This window comes from Malaclemys terrapin, chromosome 7 (genome assembly GCF_027887155.1).
Source record: "Malaclemys terrapin pileata isolate rMalTer1 chromosome 7, rMalTer1.hap1, whole genome shotgun sequence".
In the NCBI taxonomy this organism is placed as follows: domain Eukaryota; kingdom Metazoa; phylum Chordata; order Testudines; family Emydidae; genus Malaclemys; species Malaclemys terrapin.
The window spans coordinates 49442635-49451444 of record NC_071511.1 but is presented as its reverse complement, the minus strand read 5'-3'; positions in this window follow the sequence as shown (position 1 = coordinate 49451444).

The following is an 8810-nucleotide window of genomic DNA, read 5'->3' as shown; positions in this document are numbered from 1 at the left end:
TTCCCGTTCCGCCCTACGCCACTTCCGGCCGCGAGGGGCGCCCGCCTCACGTGCCGCAGGGGAGGGGCGGTGACTCTGCCTCACGTGATCAGGAAGCGAGGGTGGGCGGGGAGAGTGGGCAGGGGCGGGGCTACACTGTGAGACTCCTCTCCCTCACGTGCTCCCATTCCGCTTCCGCTGCCTTCGTCCTGATCGCGGTCACAGAGCCGCTGCACACACATGCCCCATCCAGCTCCCGCTACCTCCGCTACCTCCGCTCCTCCATCACCACCACCAATCACACAAAGCCTCCATGCCCCTGCTGCCTCCACACACAGCCCCCATCCCGCGCCCTCCGCCCCGACCCCAGTCACACATAGCCCCCAGTCCACCTGCTGCCTCCACCCCTCCAGCACACATAGCCCCCATCCCCCTCACACACACCCCGTGCACACAGCCCCCATCCACCTCCTGCTGCCTCTGCTCCTCCACCCCCCCTATCACACACAGCCTGCCTCCTGTTGCCTCTGCCCCTCCACCCGCCTCCCCGGCACACACAGCCCCCTTCCCCCTCCCGCTCCCTCTGCCTCTCCACACCCCCTGGTACACACAGCTCCCAGTCCCACTGCTGCTTCTGCCCTTCCACCCCACAGCACACACAGCCCCCATCCCCCTCCTGCCTCCTCCTTCTCTGCCCCCTGGTCACGCACAGCCCCCAGTGCCCCTGCTGCCTCTGCCCCTCCAACCCCCCGGCACAAAGAGCCCCCTCCTGCCCCCCCCATCACACACAGCTGCCAGTGTGACATAATGGGGATTTTCCCTTGTTATGTTCTAAGTGAGTCTTACTGTTTTGCATGAATGCTGTGTGTGCCTCAGTTTCCCTGTGTATTGCACCAATGCCTAGGTGGTGGGAATAAGGGTGTGTGACTTTTGTAGAGGTTGCACCAGCTGCCAGCATGGATGCTATGACCACCCCGACATAACCTGAGATCCAGGAGGGGGATGCTACTAGGTGCCTCTTGGCCCGGAAGGAGACAAAGGCCGGAGGAGGAGCAATGGGCAGGGCAGGGGCCAGGCAGCTGGAAGCAAGTCAGTCTCGGCTGGCTTGGGACGCAGGGTGAGAACCAGAACCCTGGCTCTGGGCTCCCCTCCCCCTATGGACTTAGCTAAAAGTCACTGATTTCTGTGCTAACAAGTTCTGTCCTACGCTGTGTTCCTGTTGACTAATAAACCTTCTGTTTTACCGGCTGGCTGAAAGTCACATCTGACAATGGAGTTGGGGGGGCCCTCTGACTGCCCCAGGAGCCCCGCCTGGACGGGCTTGCTGTGGGAAGCGCACAGTGTGGAAGGAGATGCTGAATCCTCCAAGGTCAGACCCAGGAAGGTCAAAGCTATGTAAGCTTCTTGCCCTGGAGACAGTATGCTCAGAGAGAGGAGGATCCCCCAGAGTCCTGACTGTTTTCATAGGGAGTAGTTCCAGAGCATGGTAGTTGGGGTTTTCCAAGATATCGGGTGTGACCTCCTGTTGGGGGATGACTGTGTCTCTTTGGGACAGGATCCATGCCCTGCTCCTAGAACAGCAAAGGATTTGAATCCGAATCCAGGGAATTAATCGGCTGAGACTAAAGCGGTCAGTGAAAATGCAAATGACCTGGCTGGCAGGGGGCAGGAGTTGCTAAGCTCGGGATACCTGCCTGTCTGTAACCAAAGCCCTGGAGCTGAGTGGGACAGAGAGATGCACCCCGCCCAGGGCCGGTGTAACCACTAAGCAAACTAGGAGGCTGCCTAGGGCGCCAAGATTTGGGAGCGCCCAAAAGTGGTGCCCCAAAATTTTTTTTTACACTATTTCTGGAAAACGAATGAATAAAGAAAAGAGAAACGTCGTTGAACTTGCATTTTAACTTGTCATTCTTCTCTCGTACATTACAGCTATAGCCTATGCCAGCTCTGCATTGCGGACACAAGCGTACTGCTTCACTACGGTACAAAGTGGCAATGACATAATTTTTCTCGTCGTGTGCAGCCGTTATGGGATCTGACAGGCCGTTATGGGTTTATAATGCTAAGTTTACTAGTTTTCGGAGGTTGTAGACTGAGGCTAACTATTTTTGTTGAAAGCAACAGAGGGGTCCTGTGGCACCTTTAAGACTAACAGAAGTATTGGAGCATAAGCTTTCATGGGTGAATGCCCACTTCATCAGACACAAGGCCTTTGTATATGTTTATCATGTGCGAATATGCGTGTGTAGGTTGTTGAAATTTGTCATATTGATATTGTCAGTTGTTGTTGTATGACGGAGTAGTTATTTTAAGATCCATGCTATGTTGTGCAAAGTGAAAACAATAACAATGTCAACACTGTCAGGTTATTCATTTATTTTCTTTAAATATGTAGACTAAATAATGAAATTAATTAATTTTCAAGCTGAACATGTATTAATTCTAATAAACAATGCCACATTATGCAGCATTCATTTTTGAAAGTTTATAATAAGCAATGCTCCAGGGGGAGGAGAGGGAGGGTTGTGTGCAAGGTGGAAGTTTCGCCTAGGGCGCAAAATATCCTTGCACCGGCCCTGTCCCCACCCCCCTGCACCCGGTGGAGGTGGCTCATGCTGGCTCTGATGCTGTGAGCAAAGCAGCGGGCTCATCCCGGTGAGAAAGAATAAGCTGCAAGCTGCCTGGGACAGGCCCTTCAAGGTCATCAAGCAGCTGAATGGGGAGAATGTGTGGCCAGTGGGAAAAAGGTGAAGATCCCCTGGTGGGTCTCTTCACTGAGACAGGAGCCAGTCCCAATTCCCCTCTCTGACCAGCTAACCCTTGCCCAGCAGGCAGATCAGAGAGATGCTGCATTCATACCAAAAGCTGTTTTCCAACCCGCTTGGGCTCACTAACGGAGCTGTCCACTAGGTGGAGACAGGAGCCGGCCCTCTCATCAGGTGTTCCCCATTCAGAGTAACTGGGAACACAGCTCAGTCCCTGGAGGGAGAGGTCAGAGACATGCTGGCTTTAGGGGTGACCCAGCAATCCACCAGTCCCGGGGGCCCATCCCCTGGTGCTGGTCCCCAGGAAAGATGGGTCGATCCGATTCTGTGTGGCCTATCAGAAGCTCAATGCCATCACCATGTCTGGTGCCTGCCCATACATAGGCCTGATGAGATCCTAGACAAGTTGGGGGAGATTCGGTACTCCATGACCAGGGATCTCACCAAAGACTACTGGCAGGTGACTTTGGATCCAGAAGGCAGGTTGAAACCTGCTTTTGTCACCCCTTTGGGGCTGTACAAGTCCCTGGTCCTACCTTTTGGACTCCAGGAGGTGCCGGTCACCTACAAGCACCAGGTGGATCAGTTACTGAGGGGGATGGAGAATTTTACCCTAGCATACATTGATGATTTTTGTGCCATTAGCCAGACCTGGGAGGGTAGGGTTACCATACTTAACAAATAAAAAAAGAGGACCCTCCACGGGGTCCTGGCCCCGCCCATTTCCCCAACCCCGCCCCAACTCCGCCCCTTCCCCGCCCTAACTCTGCCCCCTCCTCCCTCCCACTCCCAGCCACGCGGAAAGGGCTGCCCGAGCGCTACCGGCTTCACGGTTTGCCGGGCAGCCCCCAGACTCTGCGCCCCCGGTCGGCGCTTCCCTAGCGCAGCTGGAGCCCGGGAGGGGAAGCGCCCAGCCGGGAGGCGCAGGGTCTGGAGGCTGCCCGGCAAACCGTGAAGCCAGTAGCGCTTGGGCTTCGGGCAGCCCCCTTGCCTCTAGACCCTGAGCCCCCGGCCGGGCACTTCCCCTCCCGGGCTCCGGCGGCGTAGGGTCCGGAGGCATGGGGGCTGCCCGAAGCTGGTAGCGCTTGGGCAGCCCAGCTCTTAAACAGAGCCGAAGAGTCAGGGGAGGAGCAGAGCCGCCGCGGCCAGAGGCTTCGTGCAGCCCCCATGCCTCCGGACCCTGCGCCGCCGGAGCCCGGGAGGGGAAGTGCTCGGCCGGCAGCTGGGGTCTGGAGGCAAGGGGGCTGCCTGAAACCCATAGCGCTCGGGCAGCTCAGCTCTTAAACAGAGCCAAAGAGTCAGGGGAGGAGCAGAGCCGCCCCGGGAGGGGAAGTGCCTGGCTGGCATTTTCCTGGACATGTTCGGCTTTTTGGCAATTCCCCCCGGATGGGGGTTTGAGTGCCGAAAAACCGGACGTATGGTAACCCTATGGGAGGGCCATGTGTCCCAGGTGAAGAGAGGGCTGAGTCGCCTCCAGGCTGCAGGGCTGACTGTAAAAGCTGGGATGTTCAAGGTGGGGATGGCAGATAGGTCGTACCTGGGCCACAAGGTGGGGAGCGGCTGCCTAAAGCCAGATCCAGCCAAGGTGGGGGCAATCAGAGACTGGCCTGCTCCCCAGACTAAGAAACTGGCCTAAGCCTTTATTGGGATGGCAAGGCGCTACCGGAGGTTTGTGCCCCACTTTAGCTCTGTGTCAGCTCCCATCACTGAGCTATGCAAGAAGGGTGAGCCAGACAAGTTGGTCTGGACTGGGCAGTGCCAGAGGGCTCTCTGCATGCTGAAGGAGGATCTGGTCAAGGGCCCGGTGCTGGGAAACCCAGACTTTGATAAGCCCTTTATGGTGTTCACCGATGACCCAGACACAGGGCTGGGCACAGTGCAGAGGCAGGTGTGACAAAGTGGGGTTTTATTCATCTTGTTATGTTGCATGTGAGTCTTACTGTCCTATACTAATACTGTGTGTACCTTAGTTTCCCAGTGTACTGCACCAATACTTCCGTGGTGGGAATTGGGTGTGTGATTTTTGCTGAGGCCCTCAGGGCAGGTGAGGCTGCCCAGCTATTTGCACCTATGTAACCTGTGACCCAGGAGGAGGATGTGACCAGGTAGCACCTTTTGCCCCGGAAGTGAGACAAAGAGAAGGAGGAGGAGCAACAGGGGGTGTCAAAGGTCAGGTCAGTGAAAGCTGGCAGTATGCATGGGGTGACTGGAAGAAGGGGATGACCTCCGCCCCTCCACCCCCACAGCACACACAGCCCCCATCCCTCTCCTGCTGACCTGCCCCTCCACACACCCCTGTCACACACAGAACCCATCCCCCTCCCACTGCCTCCACTCCCCCATCACACATAGCCCACAATCCAACTGCTCCCACCTACATACAGCCTCCATCCCCCTCCTTCTGCCGCTGCCACACCATCCCCCATCACACACAGCTCCCCTCCCACTCCCGGCTGCCTCCACCCCTCCACCCCACCCCCAGGGCGCACACAGCCCCCATCCACCTTCCGCCTCCCACATCACAGACAGACACCATCCTCCCTATAGCCCCCACCCTCTCAGCACAAACAGCCCCCATCCTCCTCTTGCTCCGCCCCGGCACACATCACCCCAATCCCCCTCCCACTGCCTCTGCCCCTCCACCCCCCCCCCCCCCCCGTCACACACAGCCCCCATCTTCTTCCCACCTACTCCCAGTCACACACAGCCCCCAGTCCCCCTGCTGCCTCCGCCACACCACCCCCGCCACCAGCGCACACAGCCCCCCATCCTCCTCCTGCCCCCACCCCACACATAGCCCTTATCCTCCTCCTGGGCCCCCGTTACACACAACCCCCTGCCCCTTCCCTGCTGCCTCTGCCCCTCCACCCCCCCGGCACACACAGCCCCCATCCACCTTCCGCCCCCCATGTCACACACAGACACCATCCCCCTTACTGCCCCCACCCCCCCGGCACAAAGAGCCCCCTTCCTTCTTCCACCCCCCCGGCACACCCCGCCCCCGTCCCACTGCCTCTGCCCCCGGTCACACACAGCCCCCATCCCCTCTCGCTGCCTCTACCCCTCCACACACACCCCTATCACACACAGCCCCCAATCCCCCTGGCATACACAGCCCCCATCCCCCTCCCACCCCCCCATCACACAAAGCCCCCACCCTCCTCCTGCTGCCTCCGCCCCTCCACCCCCCCATCACATCCCCCTATTGCCTCCCTCTCCCTCCCCTGGCACACACAGCCCCCATCCTCCTCCCACCCCCCACACAACCCCCATCCCCCTACCGCTACCCCCCATCACACACATCCCCCAGTCCACCTGCTGCCGCTGCGCCTCCCCCCTACTCACATACAGTCCCTGCCCCCCAACTGCCCCACACTACCCCAGGGCATAGCCTGGCTGGGGGTGGAGGTGGTAGAGGAGGGTTGGGCTCTGTGGAGGCAGAGTGTAGAATAGTCGTAGCATGATCCATTGGCACCTGCCACCAGGCTGGCACCTGGGCGTCCCAGTCTAGTGGGGCATTGTCCCTGGTGGGTGAGCTTTCCCAGCTGTGATGAGTGCTGGGGGAGTGGGAGGGCATCTCCCCTGCTCTGGTTCCTGTACCCCTTATGGTGCCGCCCAGAAACAGAGCCAGGGGGCCTGCTGGAAGCCCTCACCCTCAGACCTCATGTGTAGTCGCTCATTCTCCCAGGATCAGAAGCTTGGATGGGGTGGGCAGAGAAGGAGTCATGCCGGGGAAGCAGCTCTGTGGCAATGGCACATTGGTGCCAGGACTTCTCCTTCATTCTGCTCCAGCAGCAAATTTAGCTGGCTGGTAGCATGTGTCTGAAAGATTCCTCCACCCACTGGCACTACCTGTCGTGTGGCCAACAGTGCTGAGGCCTTCCATGCTGTGCTCAGGAATCCAGCCTGGGCTGGCAGTGGGATGGAACCCACCCAGCCCTCCACAGCTACATGGGCTCTGCATAGGGCCGACTTTAGGCCGATTCCCTGGAATCGGGCCCCGTGCCTTAGGCGCCTTTTTAATTCTTTAATTTTTTTTACTCACCCGGCGGCAGTCTGGGTCTTCAGCGGCACTTCGGCGGCAGGGGTCCTTCACTCACTCCAGGTCTTCAGTGGCGGGGGGGTCCTTCAGTGCCACGGAAGACTTGGAGTGAGTGAAGGACCCCCCGCTGCCAAAGTGCCGCCGAAGACCCGGACCGCTGCTGGGTATTCGAATCAGGCTGTGCAGTCCTAAAGCCGGCTCTGGCTCTGCAGGCCCGACAGGGACAGGGCAGGGGGCTTGTTCCCAGGCTGAGCAGGGAATAGAAAGGGTTTAGGGTAAGGGTAGAAGTAGGGAACTCCCTCCCAGGAGGCAGCCCTGCTCTGCCCTGACTATGGCTAATGTCAATCCACAGCACACTGTCTATTACTGTCATCAAACCGCCGGGGACAGTTCATCCCGTTGACCCGCCTGCCCCAGTAGGGCTGAGGAATCACAGCTGCAGGCCTCAGCATGGGGATCCTGAACTCCAGCCCCCAATTTTGTTCCCATTCTGTCTCCCATCTCCCATGGCCTTGCTCGACCAATTGCAATGAGTCCTCCTCAGACATCCTGTAGATCAGTGCCCCAAATACTGCTATGCCGGGGTGGGATGTACAGTACAGGGTGGGAGGCTTGCGGGGGGGGAGGAGGGTACTGAAGGTGGAGTCATGGGGGGGAAAGGCTGCATGGGGCAATGTTCTGGCAAATTCCCAGCAGCGAGAATTCAATTCCACCTCCCTAATTCCTCCTTGTGGATACTGGCATCAGCTTCACTTCCTGGTCTACACTGGTGCATATCACTGCTGTGGGTAGTTGGAAACCGCTGCCATGCTTCACCCCAGAGATGGCTGCATTTTAGGGACAGGGGAAATGAACCTTGTGTTTCTAAGAGGGTCTGGCTTATGCAGGGTGAGTGGCATATCAGTGTAACTTGTTATATGCTCACCCGTTCTTCCTGAGGGTGGGTCCCTGGGAGATTGGTTCACCTCTGACCAGCGCGGGGTGGGGGTGGGGGAGGCGGGGAATTGCACAATTCATAGTGTGAGACAACAGCCTGAATCCTTGCAGGTTGCCCCATTGCTTACCAACAAAATTTGGGCTATCGTAGTGGGCCAGCCAACTCATGACTCAGCAAATCTCTGACTGTGAATCCGGTGTTGCCAAACCAAACAGGCACCCCTCAGAGAAGGGCAGCCTTCTGCAATGGCCGTTAGCTTGCAAGGGAGGGTGCAGTGCACTATACTATGGATTCTACCACTCCCCCCCGACCACCATTCCCCTCCTGAGAGAGGAGAGCATTGCCTGGACTGGGATACAGAATAACAGACCAACAGGCAGCAGGTCCTCAGGTCACATCAGGGCTGATCACAGGTCCATGTGGAAGATGTGGGCACAGCTATGCATGGCAGCAAGTGGAAGTTGCACGGACATGGTGAGGGGCAGGGTCAGTTTGCCCCCATGGTTGAATGGTCCCTCCCCCTTTGCCTCCCTATTCAGTGTGGCCCAGGCATCCCAACTGTTGCACCTTTAGGCTTTGCCTGTTCCTCTGGGTGTGGCTGGCAAAGCATGGTGGGAGGCCACTGGGGTGGGGGTGGGGAACAGGCTCAGGAGCTGATGCTGGGCAGAGACAGGACACCTGTCCTGCAGCTGATTTTTTTCCCCTGTGGGTGGAGTGAGGGAAGCCATGCCCACACAACCCCTTGTAACATGCCCCCAGCCAGCCGGATTCCACTTTGAAACACAGAGGACAATCAGCACAGATGGGAGGAAGGGGACAGCCCCTCATCTCTCAGCTCAGTGCTAGGAACACAGTCCAGGCAGGTGGTGACTGAAAGTTGCTACCACAAGCAGGCCCCATAGGTGAGTGAGCTAGACTGTGCCCGGCTCGGACGCACTGGCCCTCCCCTGGTTGCGCCAAGGACTGGATGGGGCATGGGGACTAAACTCCCCTCTCATCCCAAGGGCTGGCTGCTTCTGGGCAGTGCTGGCTTATGCGAATAGGAGCTTGCCCTACTGCTAGTCATGCAGACACCATCTGCCTGCAG